We start from the raw sequence: 26,193 nt of genomic DNA, 5'->3' as shown, positions 1-26,193 counted from the left end.
CCCGCATTACACTTCACAGTTATTACCTAAGCTCACAGCGCAGCAAGTGACCTCCCCTAGCTGTCATCCAGGGCCCCTGTCCTCCCAGCGTATCCGGGCGCCAGGGTTTCTCCACGCCTATTCGCTCCATTCACGGAGTGACAGCGGCTGGTGACGTAAAATGTGTGGCGTGTGGGCTGGAAGAACGAACATTGCTGAATGAAAAAGCAGTTGGAACTCGTTGCCCTTAGAAAATTGTGCCAGTTATATAACAATCTTCCAAGCGTAAGACACGGGGTTACAGGCTTCTTCGTTCTTTATATGACATTGCTGTTCTTTACCTGAATCCGATTTTTTGACATCGCCGTAATTAGGTGAGTGTTTACATGCACTATTCTTTTGCTTTGCTGAACATTTACAGCAGCCTACATTGACGGCGTTGTAGCTGTAAACACTTTGTGAATGAGCGTCAGCGGCGTGGAACTTTACTCCAGACACGAGTTTGCAGGTAATGCCCTATATTATACAGTCTATGGTGGTATCGCGGTTTGTGGTTCATTCAGCACCAGTCAAGCCGTTTCGATTAATTCACAGGAATTGCATCCCTTAAGTAATTTCATAATCTATTTGTCCAATGTATTTCGCAAGGTAGCCTATTTGACTCGTCTTATAGAAAGTTTATTACCGTCATTATGTAAATTAGGTGACTGTACGTTAAATGTTCGTAGCCTACACGTGGTTTTCTAGGCTTTTTGTAGAACTCGGAGTGAGCCAAATTAGTAGCCTATTTCACCCTACACTTAAGTATAGATTCTGGCTGCTGACGAGATTAACTTGATTCCTGCCTCTGAAACCCCTCTTTAGCCTACCCATCTCCAAAATTCAAGATAATTCTAATTTCAGGATAATTATTATTTTTTCTAATTCGTCTTGTGCCTTGTAAGGCGGTTGTAAGGTTTTATGGTTTATGGTTATTCGTATAAAATTCACATCTATAAATAACCCTATGTTTGTAATGATGTGCAAATTAGCAGAACAAACGTTTTACTGCGATTGGTTGAGGAGTGCGTAAGTGGTGAAAAACGTTAAAGCGGGTTCAGGAATAAACTTCGTTGTTAACAGACGGCTGAATTCTGAGTGCTGTATTAATGCAATGCGTTCAAATGATGAAATTACCCAAGTTTTTCGGACTGTTCATTTGACAGTTTTCACAAAGGGCTTTCAGGTTTGAGTTTGAAAACCGGACTGTTGGATTAGAAACTGACATGATATACTGTTTATATTGGACATTTTTGCTTTAAATGGTTTAAAATCATAATGTGCCATCCCGCACTGTTCTAAGATAGGCCTATATTTGATGACGAAAACAATAGTCTTGCACTGAAAATGCAAGCTTGATTTCACATCATTTTATGACAATTTCACTCCCGCACAATAGTATATATCAAATCTCCATCTGAGTTTACCCAGCAACAAGGAGAGCTGGGTCCCATTTCACCTTCCTGGCTGAATCAACCCAATATACATTGTTGCCATTTTGGGATAAACCAAGGATTTGTGGTTTTCATTTTGGCCAGACTTGTTACCAGGGTAACAGTGTCTTAAGCTCAAACCTGCAAAAACCTGAGAACCTGTTTAAGCTTTAACTGGATAACATGAACATACTCCAACAACACAAAAGCATTATCAGGTTATTATAGGAAGTGCATTCAGAAGCCATTGGAAAATTTAGCTGACATTAGCCTGACCATCATCAACTGAAATTATCTGCAGGGAAGGGAATGTGTTTTTAGTTACTGACAAGATCCTTTAAGGCACTTGGATGATTATCTTTATCAGTGCTATTGATTTAGTCATGAGGGAATCATTTACCTCCAGCAATTAATAAGAGTGTACACTGCCAACTCAGAGCGATAAAAGCGTGACAAAGACACTGTGTGTGGGACTCTGTTTCCTCACACAAGCACATTTTAATAAACTGCCAGGTCCTTTTGTAGCTGCTGTCACATGCCCTGGGAAGGCATAAAAATAACATTTTCAATATGGTCACATTATCTTAAAGCATGACAGTCCAAATATTAGAAGCTTATTACTACTACTTGGGGGGGTGACACGCTCAGTCAACTTACCCTGTATAAATAAAGGTTAATAATAATAATTACAATACTACTACTACTACTACTACTACTACTACTACTACTACTACTACTACTAATAATAATAATAATAATAATAATAACTTTAGCATTTGCTAGAATTAAATTAACCACTCTAGTGCATAAAAGTATACTTCAATAAGCATACTTCATCTCCCATTTTGGCTATGGCAATGTATGATTTACTGGATTGCTTTCACTTTTTCATAACGGTCAATGAAGAGTTTGTGAAAAAAACATGACCTCTCCATAATTTTGTGATCTAGAGCCCCCAAACAAAATGAAAACAACATGGTTACATTATGAGAGTTGAAAAAATGAATTATATTAATTTGTCACAGTACATGATACTGCAAAGAATATCCTCTCTGTGCTTTTTTGCATCTATATAAGAAGTGTGATACTGTTTTTGGAGTGCAATTCCTCTCCCCTTTATTGCAGAGTGGGTGCACGCAGTTAATCAATATGATTCAAGGCTAGATTGACTAATCACACCTGAACCCTAGCCTGAACCCTAAGTTACCCTGAGCCATGTGACCTCATGCCTCCATCATGCAGTGCTATGTGATATCATGAAGTCATACAGTTTTTCATGACATTTTAGGGGTTACTCTCCCTCACTGGCTCACTGATGTCAGTAGTGTTGTAGAATATACAACACTCAACATCTCTGGAAATATTGAGTATGAAAGGGAGGTTGGTATATTAAATGAGGAGTGGAGGGTTAGGGGGGTTGGGTAGTCATATCTTTCGACCAAACATGCTGGTCTGACTAATGGCAAATTCACAGTGAGCAGATTTGAGTTTTTGTGAAAAGTATTCTACTGTATGTCTTGAAACCTGTTTTTCTGAGAGCAATCTTTGAACCCTACTATTATAGTTTTAAGCTGTTTTAATATGTAGTTGCTTCTGTTACCAGCATAATGCTTCCCATCTTGTGACGTTGAAGGAATGGGTTGCCATGGCAATGCATTGCTTTGAAGTAAATATTTACCACACCGTAGCCTACATTTTCTTTGGTTACACTCTCAGTCTCAGTTTAATGACCTCATGGGAACAAGCACATGACTCTTTCCTGCTTCGCTATGTCTTTTTGGCAGGGCATCTAGAAACCATTATGTCCAATCGCAGGTGCACAAGTTCAACTAGAATCTATTGCTTCCGTATGCCTCTTTTTCAACAGGGGAAACCCAGGGGTATTAGCCAACTCTTCACATGGAAGTTAAACTTCAGACATAGTTAAAACCAGAAACGGAGAGTAGTGTATGGGTTATCTCTGACAGCCCTGAAGCATCTCTTGGGCATAAATGTTTTAAATTTACTGTAAAAGTTACCTATCAGGTACCTATCACTATCACTGCTATCACTGTTCCTTACTGTGGTCTTTTGTCTCATGCAAGGAATTCAACGCAACAGTCGCAACAGAAAAAAGGCCATGTCTTATTCTCTGTTGAATACATAATATTTAATGGATATATCAAGGCTTTGTGTTACTGAAATACGGGTTAAGTAAAAACAAAAAACAAAGTGAGCGAAGATGAATGCTTTTCCGCAGATGCAGCGCTGCGTTTTTTCCAGCCCGTCTCTCCTTCTCTGCTTCTTGTCATCTTCTTTTATTGAACTGATATTTAGCCTGTTGCCTGGATATCTAACGGTTGTGTATGACGGTGCTGACGCACACTGTTATGTAAGTGTTCCGCTGTTCATTTTGTTTCCTCTTTCATGGAGCCCCAACTAACCAGCATTCTGTGGGCGGCTTTTTCCTGCCGCTGGGCAGAAAAGAGCCGTCGTCACCGCGGAGTGAGACCAGGTCCAGGGTACTCCTAAAAATGCTGGGAATGCGCTTCCTTTCAGAGTTTTCACTGCGCTCAGCCTTCCTCCCATCTCCACTGAAGGCTGAGAACTGGCTGTGTGACAGTGCTGAATGTTGTGTGTAGATCGGCATAAGTCTCTGTGAGGCTCTCCACCCAGCTTCACAGACAGGTCATTGTCATGAAACGGAATATGTTCTCAAAAAACTTGAACTTGAACTAGAATTAATTAATATGTGAAAGAAACTATTCTATCTGGCCTGCTACACCCCACTGGCTGCGAAAAAATATTTTTTTAAATGCAAATATAATACTGTGCCGTGATGCAATGTATGCTCTTTTTTGTATTAATCCAAACAGGTTTTTTTATTTTAATTTTAATTAACAGCAGTTGAGATTTCAGCTGTCAGATTTGAGACTGTCAGATTGAATTGGTAGGCTATATGTTTTAATCAGCCACAGGTGGATTAGTGATGACTCACGAGTGTCTTTAGTGTCGAACAATGATGTGGCTATAAATGATTCAATGATTAGAAAGAATCATGTAGTTTCCCAAGCATGACTGCATGAGTTTGTGTTATACAGTACAGAGCATTGTTGCCCAAGCTGTAATGGAGTTCATAGCCTATACACTCTCATCAAGGCATGCCCAAGTGAGGCAGCGCTAGACCTGCCCTGCCTTGCTCCACCACCCCTTTTAATAATTCAGCAAGAATTGTGGTACCTCTTTAGTCATCATGGTACATCATGATGGATCATCAGACAAGTGAAAAAACAACCAAAGAGGTACCTCAGCAACAACCAAAACAAAACCAACCAAATCAGTTCCCACAAAAGTTTCCTTCTGATATGAAGGGACGGGTGTCTGTTTCAGTATCCGACACACCTAGTGTAGGTTTCATGCGAAGAGAGAAAGAAAGCGAGAGAGGGAAAAGTAGAACAGTGATGAAGTTCCAGAAACATTATATGGCATCTGCTGTTGGCAGTAACCCTTCCCTTAGCACTGTGTCTGGGCCTGTTTATTAAGTTCCGCTTGTTTAGACTGAGAAAGAAGCCTGTCCCCTAATTCTCCAGTCCAAACAAGCCCATGTTAGGTGCTTTCAGCCTTGTATTTCTGAATTCTATATCAAATGTGGCATGCTCATTTGTAAGACACATCCCATGTGCAGGTCCCCCAAAGAGCAATCTGCTGAACTAGTGGTATTGCATTCTTCAAGTTTCAAAAACTAGCCTATAAGTGAAAAGCAAATCATAGAAATGTGGGGTAAGGGAAGGTGGCATTGTTGGAATGAGCAGAGGCGATTTTAATAAGCAGGGATAGTCACTCTGAATATACATAATCGATGTATTAAATGGTTGACGTCAACAGGTCCTCACCATCTGTTGGGTTCACTCTGAGAAAAAGTTATGAATAAGTGCATAAAAAGCATAAAAATGCTTATCACTGGGGTGGAAAACTATAGATACTTCCAAGGAACAATTGGGAAATATCTTCCATAAAGAACAAAAATGTACCTCCAATGGACCTTTCTTTCCGAGTGGATAGTCCCAGTGCTCCATAAAGGTTTGATATTTTTAAGTAAATGTTATAGCATAAATATTGGCCGAAGCAAGTCGTTAGTTATATGTATCAGTAGAAACCTTTCCAAGAGCCACTGCAGATCTATGAATACATTTATGTAAAAAGACTACATTAAATAATTATATAATTAATAATAAAGAATTCCCCTTTCATGGGGTGTCTCGGTGGCGCAGCCTGCAGAGCACTGACCGCATGCTCATTGTGAGCCGCGACGTCAACGGTTCGAATCCGACCGTATGACAATTTGTCGCATGTCTTTCCCTCTCTCTCGCCCCTATTCTTCCTGTCTCTACTGTCCTGTACTGTCCAATAAAGCTGAAAAAGGCCTAAAAAATATCTTAAAAAAAAAAAAGAATTCCCCTTTCATCAGCAGAATTGAAATTTCTTACCAGAGAATGATACACTTGGTTAACCCCATTGAAAGACATGATCCACAGACATAGTCTTTGTTTGAGCAATTTTCTCCTTAAGTATAGTGACACAACACACTCACATCAGATCACAATTAACTTAGTTTCTCCTCTGTAAAGATGTCTTTATGTCAGCTTAGCCTGTTGGAGCAAATGCAGTTGCTGGATTTACTGTGAGGAAACCAAAATGTAGGCTGGTTATGTGTCTGGGGAAGGGTGTCTACTAAGTAATTACATTTTACAGTATAATTAGATCAGTGATGGACAATAATGTAGTTGGTGATAAGTCAGGGGCAGGGTGCAGATTGATTTTCATCACAACCCATTTATGAGGAAGGACAGAGAACTGAGTTGTCTTTCATGGTGATGACATGGGGATTCAAGGCCGGTAAAAAATTTATGAGATTTTTTTTGTCAGACATCAGCCCTGCTCTGTCAGTAAGTGGCTGAAGGCCATAAGAAGGCCACGATGAGTCAGGACTTGAGGTATAATGTCTCATCGGAATGTCTCGAGAACTGCACAGGAGATTTGGTTTTTCTGACTGGTATGAGAAGAAGACTGCACCCTACTGGAAATCACCAAAACACCTTCTAGCCGCTGACTGTCTTCAGAGGTTTCCCATTCAATTACTAAGGAAGCCCATGTTGGCTTAGTTTCAGCTGTTTGGATTGGCTGCTGACTGATTCTAACCAGGACAATCCATCCTGGACCACATCAAAACACATTTAAAACACGGCCACACACTAAGACCCCAAAAATTTTGCCATTGGAAAAATAAAATGTCAAGGGATAGCAAGTGATCGGTGGAATTACATTACATTACATTACATTACATTAATGGCATTTGGCAGACGCTCTTATCCAGAGCGACATACAGTTGATTAGACTAAGCAGATGACAATCCTCTCCTGGAGCAATGCCGGGTTAAGGGCTTTGCTCAAGGGCCCAACGGCTGTGCGGATCTTATTGTGGCTACACCGGGGATCAAACCACTGATCTTGCACCCAGTCATTTACCTTAACCACTACGCTACAGGCCGGAATCAGTAACAACAATGAGAGATCTTGAATGGTGTAAATTATTCCAGTATGAAGGAGCCTGGTAGAAAAATCACCTTTCCACAATTTCGTTGGAGACTTTAGAAACAGTAAAAGAAGCTGATATGAGTGTCTATGTGAGGGCTTTGGTTTAAAGCCTGAGACCCAACAGAAAAAAACAAAAATTTTATTTTTTAATCTCTCTTTGGAGAGTGGAATAAGGTGTGTTTTTGATGTTCAGGTTTCATGGTGGAGTTTTATGGTGAGGTGTGTGGTGTATTTTGCCGGTGGGAAATTCAGAATTCTAGCTCACCTCTCAGGAAAAAAAGCAGGTGTAATATAAGCCTTAGGTAACCACTGACAGGGCAGCAGAGGCTGCACTGTTACAGAGCATGATGTTGGGAAAGTAGGTTACCAGGCCATGTTCTGCAAGCTCCAACTGAGTGGCAGCCAGAACACTTTTCCAGCTGGCTTTCCATGCAGAAATGAGAGAGACTCCCACAGTGGTGCCTGGCCTGCCTCTCTGCACTGTACCTTTAAGAAAGCTGGTGCTTTTTCTTTTGTTTGTTTTTTCAAAGCCTTTGTGAATGTTCAAATGTTGTTAGTTAATTCCAGCATATTTACCTTGACACAGGTTTTTGTGACTCCTATGTAATAAAATTTTACTAATTCAATACCAAAATAATAAAAATTAAATTGTCTTGGGAAGGAAATCTTTTTTATGTGTGCTGTTGTTTGGCTGAAAAAGCTGTATTATTAATTTTATTACCCGGTCTTCACATGAAACAATTAGCATGGTATGCTAACACAGGCCCCTATATTACTTTTGTTTTGACATTAAGTTCATTGTGGGGGATCAATGGACACTGACTCCGGGTGATAGCAGTGCCAAAGCCTTTGGCTTGAGTAGAGCTCCCTCACAGTTGAACACACAGTTCAGCACAGGTTACGCATGTATGCATTATGGTAGCTGCTGAGCCAGTCAGTAAGGAATGCACCACTTCTCTAACCCACAAATGGAAATACAAAGGAACATACTGGCCTCTATAAGGGCTTTGAGAAATATTGAAAAGATAAGCCTTCGTCACAGCTGGCAACCTTTAGAAACCGAGATGGGAAGCAAAGACAAATGGCTGATCTTTAGCAAGCTACTGGTTTGTTGGTGTATTACTTGGTAGTTCTCCTTATTCTCAAGACTAAGCAGGAAGTGCTGAAACATACTTTGTTGTCCAGTGGGTGGTGTTTAAAAGCAGTGGTGTGTTTCATGGAAACAGAGATCTGAGATTACTTATGTAAACTGAATTATTTGCTTTGAAATCATGTTTAGGTACATGATGCACGCATTTGCACACTTGCACATATGCGCGCATACACACACACACACACAAACACACACATGTGCACAGACACACACGAGAGGTGGAAGTGAGACTGGACCTAAGGTAGCTGTAACCACTTCATTTTCTTGCCGCAGGCGCACGACTGCTGTTAGTGTATCTGGCGTTCATGTTACCCTCTTTAACCTTCACACTATGATAGATGATCTGTTGCTATGTGGCTACATAAGAAGCAGCACACGTCATTCCGACTCTGCTGATGCCATACGTCCTCGTGCTTCCCAATGGAAGACTCGCACAGATTTACCTCTGTGTTTCTTCTTCACCGACACAGAATGTCCTCTTTAGATATTTTTACCCTGGTGCAGCATGTAGATTTCAGTTAAGGTTGCCCATGCATATGATGAGAACTTAACTGGGAACAGAGTACAGAGGCAACACTGCAAGATTCAAACTTCTTGTTAGCTGCAAAAAGAGGATGGCTAAGTTACAGTAAAGGATATGCGACAAAGTACAAAACAAGACTTTATTTACATAACATTAATGAAATGGGGGGCTATGTATGAAAAGTGCAATGCATTCTACATGTTAAAAACAAAGTGTATAACCCTTAAATAAAAGCTGAGAATGTGCACTTTAACTACATATATTTTATTACAAATCTAGACTTGTGGAGTACAGTAAGTGCTATAGCCTATTTGGAAGATAAATGTAATTAATGTCCAAATAATACAATGAGACAACACCAGAACATTCCACAAATGATTGCAGCTGGGGTGCATACAACACGTACCTGTCCCTCCCTTAACAGTCACCATAATGGAAGACTAAGGGAAAAGTAATGCAAAATCACTCCCTGGAGGGGTCTTGTCCACCTAAGGTCTGACCTCACCAGGCACAGCAATGTTTTCAGACTATGCATCTTAATTGCAGTCTGACTGCCCCAGTATCTCACTCCTGCCCCCACTCCCCCCATTGGAAGAAACTGGAATTCTATGTGTAGCTACAGACATAGTAAAACATGACTGTGTTCAGTGTGCTGTTGTTGTTGTTATTAGTAGTAGTGGTAGTAGTAGTAGTAGTAATCATTTATGATGAGTTATATTCCTTCAGTGCTGAAGTGTTTGTTTGTACTGACAAATGAAGTCCTCACAACCTTTATTTCCCACCAGAGTTTGACCCCATTGATTTGCTTCACACGACTCGCCCCCACTGCAAAGGAAACTGCCATCTTTCCCCCTGCTGGGTGACTAAATTTAACAGCTAAGCCACCTTTCAATAGGCCGTGCTTTGAGGAAGCGGTTGTTTGTGCATCGCTTTCAGTGAATCATTACGGGTGTGAGCCGTAGTTTCAGGCGTGCATAACAGGCCGCTGACCTAGTAACACAGTACAGCCTGCTCCGCTTCCATAGATAAGCAGTGTGTGACTCTCTCTTTTCTGCTCTCTCTCATTTCTGTTTCTGGTGGAGATAATCTGGATGCTGTGTCATTGTGATGGGAATGCCTTGCTGTGATGTACTACAGAGTAGAGAATGGGTGGGGGTGATACATGTCTATTATCGTTTTTGAAGTGTAACAGATACATACAGATGAAGCCCTGATTATTGGGACCCCATCATATTTCAGGCTGGCTTTGATTTGTCCTGACATCCAGTTCAACCAGGCACACACATCACTGTCTGTTTCTCTGTGCTTTAGCCCACTGACCACCGACTGTCATCTGAATGTCACCGAATCATAAAATGTACGATTATTATTATTTATTTCTAAGGGTGGGGGTGGGTGTGGTTCTAAGTGAAAAATGTTGTCTGTGATGTCAGATGGCAGTTGAATTTTCCTGCATGTCTCAGGATCAGTGTATGGTCTGTTTGGAGAAGTTATGACTTCAGTTATTTAGTTTCTTGTTACTCTCATTTCTCCAGCACCCCAAACATCAGAACCTTTTCCAGACAGGGGTGCTGACGTACCTGCAGTTGGCCAGAAATGGATTGCTTTGTTTGTGGGATTTCTGATTTGGGTTAACACCCCAGCTCTTTTGAAAAGTGCTATGAAATCTTTTAATGACCACAGTGAGTCAGGACCTTGGTTTAGCATCACCATAAAAAGATGCCGGCACCTTCTACAACACAATGTTCCCATGACTATGATCAAGGACTCCTAATGGAGGGGAGTGGGGGCTGATACATTTTTATTCATCAGTTATTTACAAAATACTAATAAAACTAATGGTTTAATTCCGGAGTGGCCAGGCCCAATGTGAGATCTTTTCCTTCGGCCCAGAATTCCTAGCGGTGCCCCTGACTGCTGGCGTTTTTCAGAGGGAAAACAACTCCCTAATGTACCCTGAAAGTACAGTAATGTTTTTAGGTTCAATGTTTTCCATGCAAATAAGGTAGTTAGTTCTGTGTTGCTTGCTAGGTGTAAAATTGTATGCACCAATCTAGGATACAGCAGCGACAAGCATTTGTACCTTTTTAACCACTTTTTGTACCTTTATTACTGAGAGTTTATCCAAGCGCTAACCAAGCTGAAACCTGCTTAGTTTCATCATTTTCCCATGAGAAGTTTTCCATACTGGAAAAGCGTACTCCTCTGTATGCCATTCAGACCCATAAAGCAGAGAGCACTTCTGTGCTTCCTTTTACACTTAAGAGTCATGAAAGAGAAATTCATAACTGCAAGACTCATAATGAAAGAGCTTGGGCTTAACTCCGAACCGCTCGTTAAAATGAAATAATGCCGTGACCCATGCTAATGTTTCATTTTCTTCTCCGGTTTGTATTAACACTCCCGGTAACTGTGGTGTTTTGCAGAAATTGACAAATTATGGAAACGTACTGCAGTGCAGTAGAATTTATACAGTTTTTACAGATGCTTGCTAAAGACATTTTTCATTTGTTCATATGTTCTGCATTAGCCAGTGGTGTACACTCGGGACTGCTGCTTTTAAAGACAGCTTTATATTACAGAACAGATTCTTCCTTTATTAGCATACATTAGGGACTGCATGAATTAAACCAGCTGCTTTCGTGGCAGAGGTCAGGTGGCTTGCTATTTACGACATTGCAGAATTCTCTCATTTCCTTGCTAAAATTGAAAAGCAATGTCCTTCGGAAAGGTAGGATTTCTGAAGTGCCCATTTATTTTCCTTCCCCCCGACCTGGCCTTTGAATAACCAGTTTTACTGCTTGTCTCATATGGCTGCAGTAGCCCTCTGAGAGAAGTGGGGATGTTATACAGGGATAATATTTGTCAAAATGAGCCATGTTCAGCCATATCGAGTGCTATTATCCACGATAAAGCAAGACCAAACAAGACCTGCTCAGTAATTGCAGTTTAGTTTGTTGTCAAATAATGACTGCTGCTTCGAGGCGGCTGGATTGAAAAGCACTACTAGCATTAATTACCTGGTTGTCATGGAGATTTGTTGTTATTACAATAGTGACATGGGTTCTAGTAGTCCACAGAGCTATCGCATCACAGAAGCATTGTGGGATATACAATACATCTCGCCTGCTTAAAAGTAATGAAAAAGGTAGGTTAGTTAGTCACTGATGATTTTAGTGGCTTAGACTACATCTTATAGGAAATACTATATGATAGTGATTCTCGGTCATGATAGTGTGGAACTGGGTTCACTATCCTGTACTTTATGGTCCAAAGGTTGCCAGTTGGATTCCCAGGTAGGACGCTGCTGTTGTAGCCTTGAGAAAGGTACTTCGTCTAAGTTACTTTATTACTTCAGTATACCGTATGTCCAGCTGTGTACATGGATATTATGCCATATGCCATTCTGGTTAATAGTGTTTGCTAAGTGGCAGAAATAATAATGCCAGAATCAAGTGGAGCACTGTTGCTACTTAACCTTTCCGTTTGGCTGTAAGTATCACGTCTCAAACAGTTTAGTCACCCTGGATAGAGGCAGCTGCTAGCGGCCTCTGTGATTTTACCGAATTTGCGTTCTGATGATCACGAACACGCAACACGCATGCGTATGCCAGCGTTGCCATAGCGACGGCAGACCGGCGGTAGAGAGGCGTGATGCGGGGCAGGAAATGTAACGCAGGCCACAGACGACGGCGCCTCGCGTCTCCTCCAGTTCCCGGTGCGCTGCTCAAAGAGCCTACCGCCGCTCAGAATGGCTACCGCTGGCCGCGTGGACCGCTGCCCCCACAGGCTGCTCACATGCCCCTGCGATACCGACCCGACACGGCGCTGGTATCACGTCGGGTCGGTCGGAGCAGAGAAAGCTGAAACGGCTAGATTAGATCGACCCTGAAATGGCTGGTGTTTCAGTCAGTGAGAGCGATGCGTCACGGGCCCGGCCACTCTGTTTTAATACACATAGAGCCCATTTATATGTACGGATGTCATGCTGTTATCCAGTCGCCTGACCTACATAAGGGAGAGAATAATCTGCGCGTGGGTGGATGCTGAATAATGCAAATAAATGTGGGAGTTCTTGACTCATTTGCGATGCTCAACACTGATCTGACTGAGGGATGGTTCCAGCTCCTCTCATTTGTCCTTTCCCAAAGTGCCATCAGAGCTTTCCTACCATGCAATAGAGGGGGAAAATTGTACAGGAAGTGATAGCTAATTTCTAAGGAAAAATGTATTACCTTAATCCATCCATCCATTATCTAATCCGCTTATTCCTGGTCAGGGTTGCAGGGGGTGATGGAGCCTGTTATTATCTTAAAGGAATACACTGACATTTTGGGAAATATACCTTTTTCCCAACTTACCCAGACGAGATGTTTAATTTTCATTTTTGTGCATTCACTGGCTCTGTTTCCATGGTAGCATAACATGTTAGCTTAGCATAAAGACTTCAAGCCTATAGGAGTCCGTAGCCTACTTCCTTTAAAGTGAAGAAATACACCTTATAGCAACTCCGAAGCTGTATTATTTACAGAAGGTATCATGTGTATTTGAAATAGATGTGCGGGAAAATCTTTTAAAAAACAAGAGAAGTTGTTTTAGGAGAAGTTAGACGGTTGGAACTATAACCGCTGAACCCACATGTATCCTTCCTTCTTCCACTCAGAGAATGTCACTCTCACTCTGTATGTGTCACTGCTTAAATATACACTCTCCATAGTAAGGTTGATAATCATCTGGCCAGAACTGGTTTTTCAGAGATATTGTAGAAAGTGAGTGGAGTATGTGTGTATAGGGAGGTGCATACAGAAAAGGGTGGAGAGAAGTTGAACATACCTCTAGAAAACATTCTAGAAGAGAAGTGTGCCTACAGAGAGCATAAAGACAAAGTGAGAATGTGTATTGAGGAGAGTGCAGAAAAGAGTATGTGGCACTGATTTTGAAATGTTTTAATATCGGGACCCACATTAGAAATACTTTTCAACATCAGACACGTCCATCCATCCATCCATTATCTTAACCCGCTTATCCTGAACAGGGTCGCAGGGGGGCTGGAGCCTATCCCAGCATACATTGGGCGAAAGGCAGGAATACACCCTGGACAGGTCGCCAGTCCATCGCAGGGCACACACACCATTCACTCATACACTCATACCTACGGGCAATTTAGACTCTCCAATCAGCCTAACCTGCATGTCTTTGGACTGTGGGAGGAAACCGGAGTACCCGGAGGAAACCCACGGAAATGTTGACAAATGCACAGAGAAGGTGTGTAAATGGTGAATTGGCAATTACATAGGGCCTTTATCCAAAGCGCTGTACAATTGATGCTTCTCATTCACCCATTCATACAAACACTCATACACACCAACGGCGACTGGCTGCCATGCAAGGCACCAACCAGCTCGTCAGGAGCATTTAGGGGTTTGGTGTCTTGCTCAGGGACCCTCCGACAGCCAGACGACTGCTTTTACCACCTGAGGCAATTTCACCCAGTGTGTATAGTGCAGAGAGAAAACAGACAGGGCAGGTGGATATAGATGCTGACCTCTTGCATGAGCTCTGTGTTTGGTTTGGTCAGTAACAAAGGCTGATGCCTGAGCCAGATTCTGCTGTGCTGGAGAGATGCCTTTTTCAGGTGGGGGAAGTAGCTGTTAATAGCGTTGGCATCCACAGCCAGAATGGAAAATTATCACAATAGCCTCTTCTTTTGTTTGCTGAGCTTAGACTTGACACGCAGGTCTAATCAAGCTGTCATTTGAAATTACTTTCATATGTTTACAAAGGATGCAGTCCAGTGTTTAGTTAAAAACAGGTCACTTTAATTATTGGTACCCAGATTATTTAATTAGGTGCTTTCAGTTTCTGTGATAATACATGTGAGATCTTGATAAGGGGCTTTCATCATTTTTAATAGATGCTGCCGTGCACATAGTCTGCTAGCAAATACCACAACAGCAGCAACACAAATAATAAAATGTCCACCCTTTGTGTGAAAAACCGCTCCCTTAATTTAAAAAGTGTATTACTCACCACAACAAAATTACAACCATTTTGACCAGTACTGGATCTTTGTCAGGACAGATTGTGTCTGAGTGAACCCATATAAATGAGCTCAAATCTCACTCAAGTTCATTATAAAGGAATGCTTTTTGAACATCATGCAAGTAATTATTTTAACAAAATAAAAATGGAAATAAAGTAATACCAACAATGAATTTGCAGATTTCAACAAATGTATCTACACAAATTATGTATCATTACAGTGTAGCCTATTGATACATTGTACTGAAAGAAGAGTTTAACAACCTGTATTAATGCACAAACAAGCCTTACGGCGATGGTTTAAATGTGTGCTTTTGCAGTTAATATAAGCTCAGGGCAAAGGATAGTCAAATAGCCAGAGTTCAAATTATATTTAATAAATTATAAATTATATTAACTCTATTGTTGCCCTTTGATGACCAGGACATGACCAACCAATGGCTGCTGAACTGAAAAGTCTCGGTCCTCTCTAACAACGTGGCTGCAAATTCTGAAAAAGCCTCAGTGTCTACTCTGGAAAACAACTGTCTCTTATCCTGAGAATAGCTAGCTCAATCATGTGCACATAACTTGCCAGGAGCTGTTTGCTTCAGAGTTAGCTGTGGAGATTTACCACCTTCTCATGAGTGACAGTGCTTCTGAACTCGTCCTTGCAGAGAGCTGAATGGCCTTTTGTGTGAAAGACTCATAAGTCTGTCGGAGCTCATGTCTGTTTTTTTTATCATCTTTGTCATTGGGTTGATTGTGAAAGTGGCTACTGAAAGGGCCTAATTTGTAGCATCGTGCAATTGTGCATCTGGCCAGATGTTAATTCAAAGACCATAAAGTACAGGACAGTAAAATCATTGTAACATTGTATGCATAAGGTTGAGCAAAAAGAAGTGAATATAATCTCTGCTGCAGGGTACATAATTAAATATGACATATTTCTGCAAGTTTTCATGCACAAATACTGTTTTATATTTTGAAGTATATACATGGATGCTATATTCTTCCCTCAACATAATTTAATTACAGTACCTAAGGTAATTATGTTGTCAATTACTGTTGTTATTTGCCACATCACATTTACTTTGGCAATGCTGTCACGTCATGCCAATAAAGCACTTGAACACTTCAATTGAAATTGAAGCTGACAGTCCTTTGCAAATTTTCACTATGGTGGGAATGAGAAACCTTCACACATCTTCATTGTGGATGAAGAGAGTAATCTTCACCTCTTAAGTGGAACTGGGACAGGATTTGAAGCAGGCTGGAACCTGTTTTTTCCATATGGAAAAAGGTGGTTCACTTCCACTTTGGCCCACTACCAGGCCTAATGTTCTTCAGGTTTTCCTGCTTTGTTCACAGGTACAAGGGACAGCTTATGCAGGACAATTTTTTCCTGAAAACGAAACTGTAAAACATTTTTTCCTGGCCCAGTTCCTTTCCTTTGAGAAGCTTACTGGAAATAAACAGAGACTGTAAAAAACACTGATTGCTCTGTTTGGACTAGCATAACTTTCAAATCCAATTTTCCCCTACACATAATACTTCAACATCACAACCCCCACCCCTTGCACTGCCAACTGCCATACTACCAAGCGGACTACCTAATTGTGCTTTTACAAGATTATCAGCAGACCATACACATCAACCAGACCCCTCCTTCGGATGTCTGGTTCCTTCTACCTGCAGAGTCTGCAGTTCCTGTTCATGTCTGCTGTGTTATGGCCCCTCTGTGGTGGAATCAGCTTCCCAGGGCTGTTACAACAACTGATAATACAGTAGGCTGACTTATGATGCAGACTGAAGACCCAATCCTTTTGGACTGCACCTTGGCTCTTCCAGCCCTCCCCTTTCTAGCACTTCTACCTACAGGTAGGCCAAACACCTGATCAGTTGTAACTTCTTCCCTTTTTCGTTTCAGACCCTGTAGACTTCAGATTCCTTGTTAATTTAATGTTTTTTAATTGGTGATTTTGTTCTTGTATTTGTATAATTTCCTGAAACGTTTTGCACATATTGCCTCTCTTGGGACTATACATTCCCCCTCTGGGGAATTACTGCATTTCAGTCCCAGAGCTTTGCACTGCATTGCCTGGAGAACTTACTGGTAAATGGCAGTAAAACAGATATGGTGCAATGTCATAAAAGGGATGCATATGAAGGGTATGTGATCTGTGATGTCCATACACACCCCTTATATGATGATATGGGATCTCTGATGTCATATATAAGGGTCATGTATAGAGGAATATGGGATCTGTGATTTCATATAATGGGCAGATATGGAGGCATATGGAATCTGTGATGTCATATACAGGTCACATATAGAGGGATATGGGATCTGTGATGTCATATAAGGGGCACATATGGAGGGATATGGGATCTGTGATGTCATATAAGGGGCACTTATGGAGGGATATGGGATCTGTGATGTGATAATGGACATGTAAGGAGTGTAAGCCACAGCAGTCACTTCAGCCCAGGCTAAGCTGGAGTTGTGCTCCCCATGAACAAGCTTTTATCTCCCTCTTCTCTCCATTTATTCCCCTCCTTCAGTACCTGAGCCTTGTCCTACATTTTTTGTATTTTAACAAAATCTGTTATTTATGAGATAAAACCAGCTCTGGGAGATGTGGCACTGCTTTTCCAAAAGCTCTGGCCTACATTACTGCTGTGTCAGAGGTTTGAAAGGTCTGTGATGCATTCAATAACATATAAGACACATAGTGACGCAAAGTGATGAAGAAGCTATTCCAAGATTCATATACTCTTCTGTGTGCATTTGTGTGTGAGCCTATAGTATGTTTACACTTTACATGTAGCGCCCTCCATAATATTTGGGACGAACGACCTGAATAATTTATTTGCCTCTGTACTTCACAATTTTAGATTTGTAATTTAAAAAATCAGATTTCAATGAAGGCCATTTTTATACATTTTGGTTTCACCATGTAGAAGTTACAGCATTGTTTATACATAGTGCCCCCATTTCAGGGCACCATAATGTTTGGGGCAATGATTTTATGTAAATGATGGTAGTCATTTTTTGCATGTGATTTGCATTCCATGACTTCCTAATGTATGTGACCTATCAACATCATCAGAGTCTGTATATCCTGTATAGGTTGTCCTACGAGCAATACTAAAACTCTTTGCATTTGAATGGATCTTTGTGGGAACTGGGGGGTGGGACTAGATTCAGCAGTAAATTATGCTGATGCAGTATGGAACACATTTGTTGGCTAAATAACTTTAAGTCAGTAAGGGTCTAAGGTATCAAATTAGGCTCAAACTACTGTGCTGCTGCCAGATATGCAGTAGATATGAAAATAATTGTTTCTCCTTACAAATTATCCTGTTGAACTCAATGGAAAGTCACCAAGAGTGAGTTTAAAGGGTGACTTTAAAAAGAGAGAATTATGAGTGCCTTACATGGTGAACTGTTTAGAAACCACTTCCTGTCACTGCCTAGACAATGTGAAAATGGGAATTTTGGGATCTGACTGTTGGATTGAAGCAGCGGTTTCATGCCCTGGCATCAAAAGTGATTGGATGCTGTGATTTTCTCTGGAAAATGTTTTATGTCCATTCCAGATTTTACATTTTGCTTTCAAGAAAAAAACACTTAATTGAAATTCAGTCAATCTTCATTATGATTCTCAAGAGTTACTCCATTGTTACAAGGCAAGAGTATCTGATACTGTATCAGAGTATCAGTGTTACTGGAGAAGTGTTACAGGACAAGGGTATCAGTTACTGGAGCAGAGTGTTTACATTACTGGAGAAGGACATCAGAAAAAGATCTGTGCTACTGGAGTAGAGCAACTAGGTTACTGGCAAAGAATGCCTGTGCTTTTGGCATAGAGCGTGTGTTTTACTGGATAATGTTTCCACTGTAATGTAATGTAACGTAACGTAACAATGTTTCCAAAGTTAATCTACCTCATTGTAGCTCTTGTCTGTGCACCTAGCAGATAAAATAAATAATTTAAAAAACATAATTGTTCATGTTAACCTGTATATACTTGTCTCTGTATTGTATAATTTTGTTGTATCACAGTATGTTAACGGTGATGCCTGTATTATAATTAAGTACAGCTACTAGTTCGTGTTTTCTGTTAGCTAGCTATAAGGTAAAATATTTTACACCACTCCCGACTTAAAAATATTCTCCCATTAACCATAACACAACATATCATTGAGCTATTGCACTTTAAGAAGTAGCTAGCAGTTTTTCTTCTGTTCTTTTCCCTATGTGGTAGCCTAAATGTTAAATGTAGGCTATATAGCTAAACGTATTTGATAAATGTAGGCTTTTAAAATCAGCTGCAGACATATTATTCCTAGGAACATATTTCACTAAGAGCTAGCCTACTGTTTTTCGCGTCTCCTATGTCCGCCCACGCGTATTTACTTCTTGGATTTTCATTCCAGTACAAAGTTGTGATTAGTCAGAAAATAAATCAAGGTCACCTCTAGATAGGCTACATAATACCTGAAATACACGCGTACACAAATACCATTGAAATAACAGTGTAAACAGAATGAGAGCTGGCTAAATATGTAGAAGATTTTCCCTCGTCCTGCTATAGCGCATAGGCTACCTCCGGAAAGACTGTCTTTTAAGTTCACTGTCGTATGAAGATTTGTGTTCGTCCAGAAAGTACTATAGGCTATAAATACGTTGCAGCATCAATCCTTGAGGAACTGTCAAAACAAGAGTTTAGTTTAGGATCGTCCGGACTTCCAGTTATGCCCTGTCCTGACGACGTTGCTTAGCGACTATAAGTCCTTGAAGGTGAAATGTGGAGAAAAAATAGATACTTCGCTAAAAAAAATGAAAGGGAAATATAGTCATTCGTAAAATTGTGACTCACAACTTTAGTGTTTTTCCTCTTTCCTCCCTTCCTGTGTCTACAACCCTGAAGTGCGAGGTGTAGCTCCAGTTGGTTGCTAATGATCATGTCGTTAAGCAATGAGCTGAGTGACCTACTTTTCTCCAGTTCGCAGTAGCGAGCTCCAGTCAGTCCTGTTTACCAGGATCAGCCTCCGGAGGATGTTCGCTACGAGCAGGAGAGAAGACACCACACATTACGTTCCGACTGAGTAAAACACTGAAATACGCGGCGTTCGTGCGCCGGGGGATGGTTTTTCTTTTATAACAACCGTGCATGCTCATTCCAAATCACTTAACACAGCCTCTTCATTGGATTTTTGTCTTAATGTCCTGTTGGGAAGTCAAGCTTACATTTGGCGTTAAGGTGGGAAGCGTTGGAAAAGGAGCATCGTTCTGAAGTATGGGACTCAAAACAAACAAAATAAATTAAATCAAGGTAGGCTATGTCATGTTTGGCATGTACACTGGCTATTTGTACAGCTAAGATTTTTTTTCTCAAACAACCCTTGATATTTTATTTATTTTGCTAGGAAGCTTGTTATTGACTACCTACCTAATGTACTTGGTTATGTGGTACTGTAAGTCGCTTTCTGCATTGTAGTCTTGAGTTCTTTACGTTCAGTTTTTCTGCGGTTTTCAAAATGAGTTTCTAATAGCAATAGACTACAAGCGAATGGCTAAATAAATGTTTTCTGACTAAATTAGTGTGCAAATTTCGCAATAGGATTCATCCGTAGCTATCTTACTCTTTAACCAGCAAACTTAACGGAAGTGTGCGCTGTGTAAATGACCCACTGTAGTTATATTTTAGCTACATTAGAAGCTATCGAGCTTAAATGGAAATATCTTTGCGATTGAAATGAACAAGGTCAGAAATATTTCCTGTCTGTGTCGTCATGTTTCTGGTATGGGAGGACAAGGCGCTGCGTTCCATTAGGCTAGTAATTATTGCGAGCGCTGCGAGTGTATCGAGTGGAGTAGCGCTGGCAGAAACCTTGGCTGGAAATATATATATATATATGTTTGGTTGTGCGTAGCAAAAAGGCAAAATGCGCTTTACAATTGCTAATTTTAGAAACTGTAGAAAGAGTACGGGACAGATGACAACGTATTGTACCACTGGCTTATTCCTAAATTAATGATATACATGCGAAATAATAATAATGATCACAATAATTGCTTTATGGCTACTCATAGGCTATTAGTTATGTTAGTATTGGAAGATATTTCTTACGAGAAACTAATGTAAAAATGTAATATTCGCTACATTAATCTCTTAAATTAGGTAAGGGGTAGCATCGCCAGTCCACTCAATGTTATACTCAGTTGTGCATAATAGTTCGTTTGTGGGATACTTTAAGAACACTTTTTGAGTCTTTTGAATGTCTTCTACCATTTCTATGAAAGCATTAGGCATTTGCAAACATTTAGAAATATGCATTTGCGAACAATCTAATGAAATCATTAAGGATACGTTGTAATGAAGTAGTGAGATCAATTACAATTATTCTCAGGTTCTTCTGCTCCCTTTTTCACATCATCTGCTGTACTGCTCCTGAGTGGGCAGTGAAGAGCTTCTGTTAAGCACTTTTATGTATGTGCATAGGCTGATTTGCACACACGCACTAACTATCTAACTGTCTGTCTGTCTATCATATAATTATATATTTTATATAATTATATGTTATAGGTTTTATTATTATTGTGTTTTTAACATGTAATGATTAGTGGTAAAGCACAAAACAGGAAAGCAAGTACTGTAAGTGTTGATTCTGTAGGTTGGTTGGATGACAGGGATGATTCTAAAGGGGGCTCAGTCACACAGCAGAGAAATTAGACTGAATTCAGCTCTCTTTTTATGGTAAAGATTAAAGACTGTGGGGACTGACAATTTCCATGCAATAATTTCATCATGCAGGCTGCGCCAAGAATGAGACGTGCAGATCTCTCCCATGATAGTCTATGCGTCTATGCTGCATTAAAATGTTATTTTGTTGTTCTCCCAGTGTTATATACAGTAGCGCACAAAAATGTGGGCACCCCTGGTCAAAAAGCATTTTACAATTCATATCTGAGTGAACAGAAGCAAACCTGACCTCTTAATGGTACAATGTTAAACATGACATATTTCTTCACATTTTAAAGCAAGATTACTTTTTATTTAGATTTTTTACAGTTTCAAAATAATAAAAAAATGGAAAAAGTCCCTGTGCAAAAGTTTGGGAGCCCTGTCATTTAGTACTTTGTAAACCTTGGGCAACTATAACAGCTTGTAAACGCTTCCTGTAGCCAGTCTTTCAATTCTCGCTCAATTTTTCCCCATTCTTCTTCACAGAACACCTCTAGCTCAGAAATATTCATACATTTTTGAGATCTCTCCGCAGATTTTCAATTATACTCAAATCTCGGCCCTGTGGTGGACATTCCAAAACCTTAATCTGTCCTGGATGTAGCCTACGTCTTGGTTGATTTTGAGGTGTGCTTTGGATCATTGTCTCACTGGAATACCCAACCTCTCAACTTCAATGTCTGGGCTTACGTTTGAACAGTAGCCTCAAACATTTGGCGGAATCTATTCTTCATTTCACTCGCACAATTCTTAATTTTCTGTGCCTTCAGCTGCCACACAACCCCAAAGCATAATGGATCCACCTCCATGCTTCACTATCGGCAAGGTGTTCTTCTCTTCAAAGGCTTCACCCTTTTTTCTCCAAACATAGCTTCTTTGGTGATGGGCAAAAAGTTTGTCAGTCCAAAGCACATGGTTCCAAAAGGATACACGCTTCTCAGTGTTTTCTTTTGCTTACTTCAGATGCTTACTTTTGTGTTGAGATGTTCTTTCTGGCAACTCTGCCATGTAGGTCTTTGTTGTTCAAAGTGCTTTCATTGTTGTCCTGTGAACAGCTACACCTTTGTTTGCTACTATTTTTTGCAGCTCTTTTGCAGTGATGTGTGGGTTCTGCTGAGCATTTCTCACCAGGTCTCAGGCCATACCTGAAATCTTCCTAAAGGGTTCCAAAACTTTTCCTCTTTTATCATTCATAAACAGTAAAAAATGAAAAAAGCAATCTTGCTTTATAATTTGCAGAAAGGTCTCATGTTTAACTCTGTACCATTTAGAATTAAGGTTTGCTTTCGTTCACATACAGTTTCATTGTAACAGACAGTTAAACCAGGGGTGCCCAAATCTTAGCACCCCACTGTAATTGTAGAAAACCCTAGGTTAAAGATAATGTTTTTCCCTGTACTTGACAACCTGGCTATGAGGGCGTTTGTTTGCTCTAGATGTAGCTGCTCTAGGCTTTCCTTTAAAAGCATGAATAGAAATTTCCTGACAAACAAGCAGTGCTGACGGTACTCTGAGGGTATAGAATAGAGTAGGGGAAAGGTGAAAGAAAAGTATTGGGAACATTGCTGAAACAATATGAATAGCCGTGGATGTTTGGAAGCTGTTTGGGTCAGAAAGCCACCATGCTTATAACCTTTACCTAGTCATATCTCAGCTAATTTATGGGCCCAGTTTTGCAGAGTTCCCCTCATATCAGTGTTTGGACTGTACAGTAATTTTTTCTTTATTTCAATTTATGTATTTATTTTTGAAAAATTGCACCCAACTTGGGGCATTCCCCATCCAAATCTGGAATGGCCAACTGGCCGCACCCTCAGCGACATTCATGGGCAAACCCCACTGCCAATTCAGGAAAGGGGAGACAACCACAATTCTCCTCCCAAATGTGTCTCCAGTCTGCTTCATCTAACATTGCAGGTTACACCTAAGCTTGCATAGAGGGGAGTCAGAGGAAGACCTTTCCTATGTGGCTTTCACATGCAGTCCACGGGGTCCTGATTGACTAGTGGGGATGGACCCGGAAACATTGAGCCCTGTTCATATTAATTTTGGAAGCAATGCAGCAGTATTGCTAATGCAGAATTGTAGTGATATTAACCTGTGATATGGAAAGTAATGTAAACAGTCAGTTTGCTGGTATTCCTCCGGTTGGGTGGGGAATGCCCTCCTGGGCCTATCCTTGGGCATACTCCGCCCAACTGGCGTCTGTGAACTTGCTAAAATCATGCAACCTTATCCTCCGATTTTAGTATCCACCCACTAGTCGCATGGCTATGTATCCCATTTCCACATACAGATGTTAGACAAATCAGATCTGAAATGATTCAACTCCATGCATTTTTTGTGCTGTTAACACTGTTCTAAAAACAGTGTCGCAGATTAGGGAAAAAAATCTGAATTGGGCCACTTTTAGCTTCAGTCAGAATGTAGCCTAAGATATTAAAAGAAAATTTGTGATGTTTCATCAGTGACTAATTGCTTCTACGTGGGAAGCCTGCACTTGGATGACTGCCATCTCCATTAGATTAAGCACCTAGCGCAGGCCACTGGGTTGTTTAAACACTGTTGGCATACTGCTGTTTTGACCGGCTATTAGCTTCTGGATCTTCATCCTCTTCCACATCTCATATCACATTGCACCAAAAATAAAGGCTAAGACGTCTGCGAGTTGTCCTGTTGGGGTGCTGCATTTCAGGGGTGCGGTCGTACAGGCCGAGTCCATTGTTCTGTGTGACATGACACTTGGAGCGGTTGTAATCCTGTGAAATCACATCCTTGATTAGCTGAATAAGAGGTGTCACTTTAAGTTTCACAACAGACTGGGTTTATGGTTGCCAAAGCCTCCTTGCTTTCCTAACTCGATACTGATCTTGATAGCCCCAGAGCTTGTATGAGCTATAAAGTGTCTTAACAATTAGGTCACAGTTGTGCCCTTTTTTCTTGTTGAATTGTTGAAAATAATCCATAGTGAAAAGGAAAAATGCACACCTTTTTTTGCAAGGTGCAGACCAAAGGACCAAAACTTTCAAAGGAAAGGTGCCACACTGTTTACTCCAATGCAGTGTTTATCACAGATATTTCGGTAGAATGCTGGCTTCTTCCAGCCCCGATGAAAGCAGCTTTCTGCGAATATGTCGCGGATTAAAGACTGCATTGGACTAAACTATGTGTGCCACCTTTCTATTTACTGTAAACTTGTATTTTTGAAATAGCCATGTCAGAGATTAAGGCAAATTTAAGCACCACATAATATAGAATAAATAGTTTTATATTTTTTTACATTACATTGATTCATCAGGCATCCTCAATTTTTTGTTTAAATTGTACATATTCAATTAAATGAATATGTACACAGCTGTGTAATGTGGCTGTGGTATTGGAATTCTGTGTGCTTACCAAAGTGTGTCAGAGTAGTGAGTGTCAGGATTTAGATGTACAGTAAGCAAATAATAATGAAACTTAGGATAAAGAGGCCATTTGGGACTGAGGACCCAGGTGACATTGGTGAATGTCTCCAATGCCCGTGTTCCCCCGCAACTGTTTCCAAAAGCAGATGTTCGACAAACCACCCACTTGGGCCATCAGAGCTGCTTCTCACCATTAATGTAGATGTTTCTTGGCTGCCATGCCAATTTCTCCCTGAATAATATTCATCATGCAGGATATGAATCACGAGCAAGCCTGCCTTTTGAATCCAAGCCAATGCCTGATGCCCAGTAACCGTGATTTTGAGTTGAGTTGGCACTTATCAGGTTGCTGAAAGTTTCTGTTTAATCTCTGCCCATGGTCAGGTCAGCTGCACAGGTAAACTATCCATGCTTCCTGGGGCTCCATTAGCATAGGTTCCCACATATTGCCTGCTACTCAAACCTGGTGTTGCAGGTTAGCAGAGGTTACAAGGCTACTTAGCAGTGGCAATTGTTGGATTTATTATTATTTTTTAATATATTTCTATTTGTTTCTAAAAAAAAATTTGAGTACCTTTTTTTAAATGTAAATCTCAGTCACCAAATGACTCGAGACATAGGTGTCTAGAGCCATCAGAAGGAAAACTTGGTTGAGTAGAAATTATAATATGTGAAAAGTCTAGTCTAATGTGATCTAGCCAGGATGGAACCGCGTAAAGTATGAATGTAAACACCTCTTTGTCTGAGGCAGGAATGAATTATCACATGCAAGAAACATTTCATCCTAGCTAGCCCAATGGTCAAGAAATTGTATACTGTGACATTCTCAGTGATAATTTGTGTTAGACTGGAGACGCTTGTAAGACCACACAGACTTGTAACTAAGAAAAAAGAGCTAAACTTTGTCTTTCACCATCAAATTCGATAAGACTCTTTCCTTCCTGAAACACAGCTGGAAGCAACAGCAGCTAACAGGATTTAATTAAGAATTCTTCACCCAGGACGATAGCAGTGCCTATAAGGTTATGCGACTATGTTTTTCTCCAAATGGCCTGCTAGTTGGCTCACAAATGTTTCCATCTCTCGATCTGAAAGTAGTAGTTGCTGAAATAAATCTATAACTACAAGTAGTAGTACCCTTTCTACAAGATGGGAGTCTGCTGTGAATGTGTTTCTTTACATAGCAAGATGGAACGCCCGTTTGACCCTCCCCCATCAGCAGGAGCCTGTGTAATGTTACAAACGCTGTCAGCATTCCACACAGACACACACACACGCACACACACGGACATACATGTACACACACACAC

General features: G+C 40.6%; 1 protein-coding gene across 5 annotated transcripts in view; it reads left to right on the top strand.

The window, feature by feature from the left end:
• Positions 1-210: 210 nt before the first annotated feature.
• Positions 211-26,193, top strand: part of LOC133123730 (neuronal PAS domain-containing protein 2-like) — a 51,078-nt gene continuing 25,095 nt past the window's right edge. For 3 of the 5 annotated variants that reach the window (XM_061234228.1, XM_061234227.1, XM_061234223.1), the window contains exon 1: positions 211-353. The gene's annotated coding sequence lies outside the window, so the exon portion shown is untranslated. The other 2 variants (XM_061234226.1, XM_061234225.1) reach the window with 2 other exon arrangements.

Source organism: Conger conger, chromosome 3 (genome assembly GCF_963514075.1).
Source record: "Conger conger chromosome 3, fConCon1.1, whole genome shotgun sequence".
Classification (NCBI taxonomy): Eukaryota; Metazoa; Chordata; class Actinopteri; order Anguilliformes; family Congridae; genus Conger; species Conger conger.
Note: the sequence above shows the minus strand (reverse complement) of the source record. Positions and strands in the feature narration are given on the sequence as shown.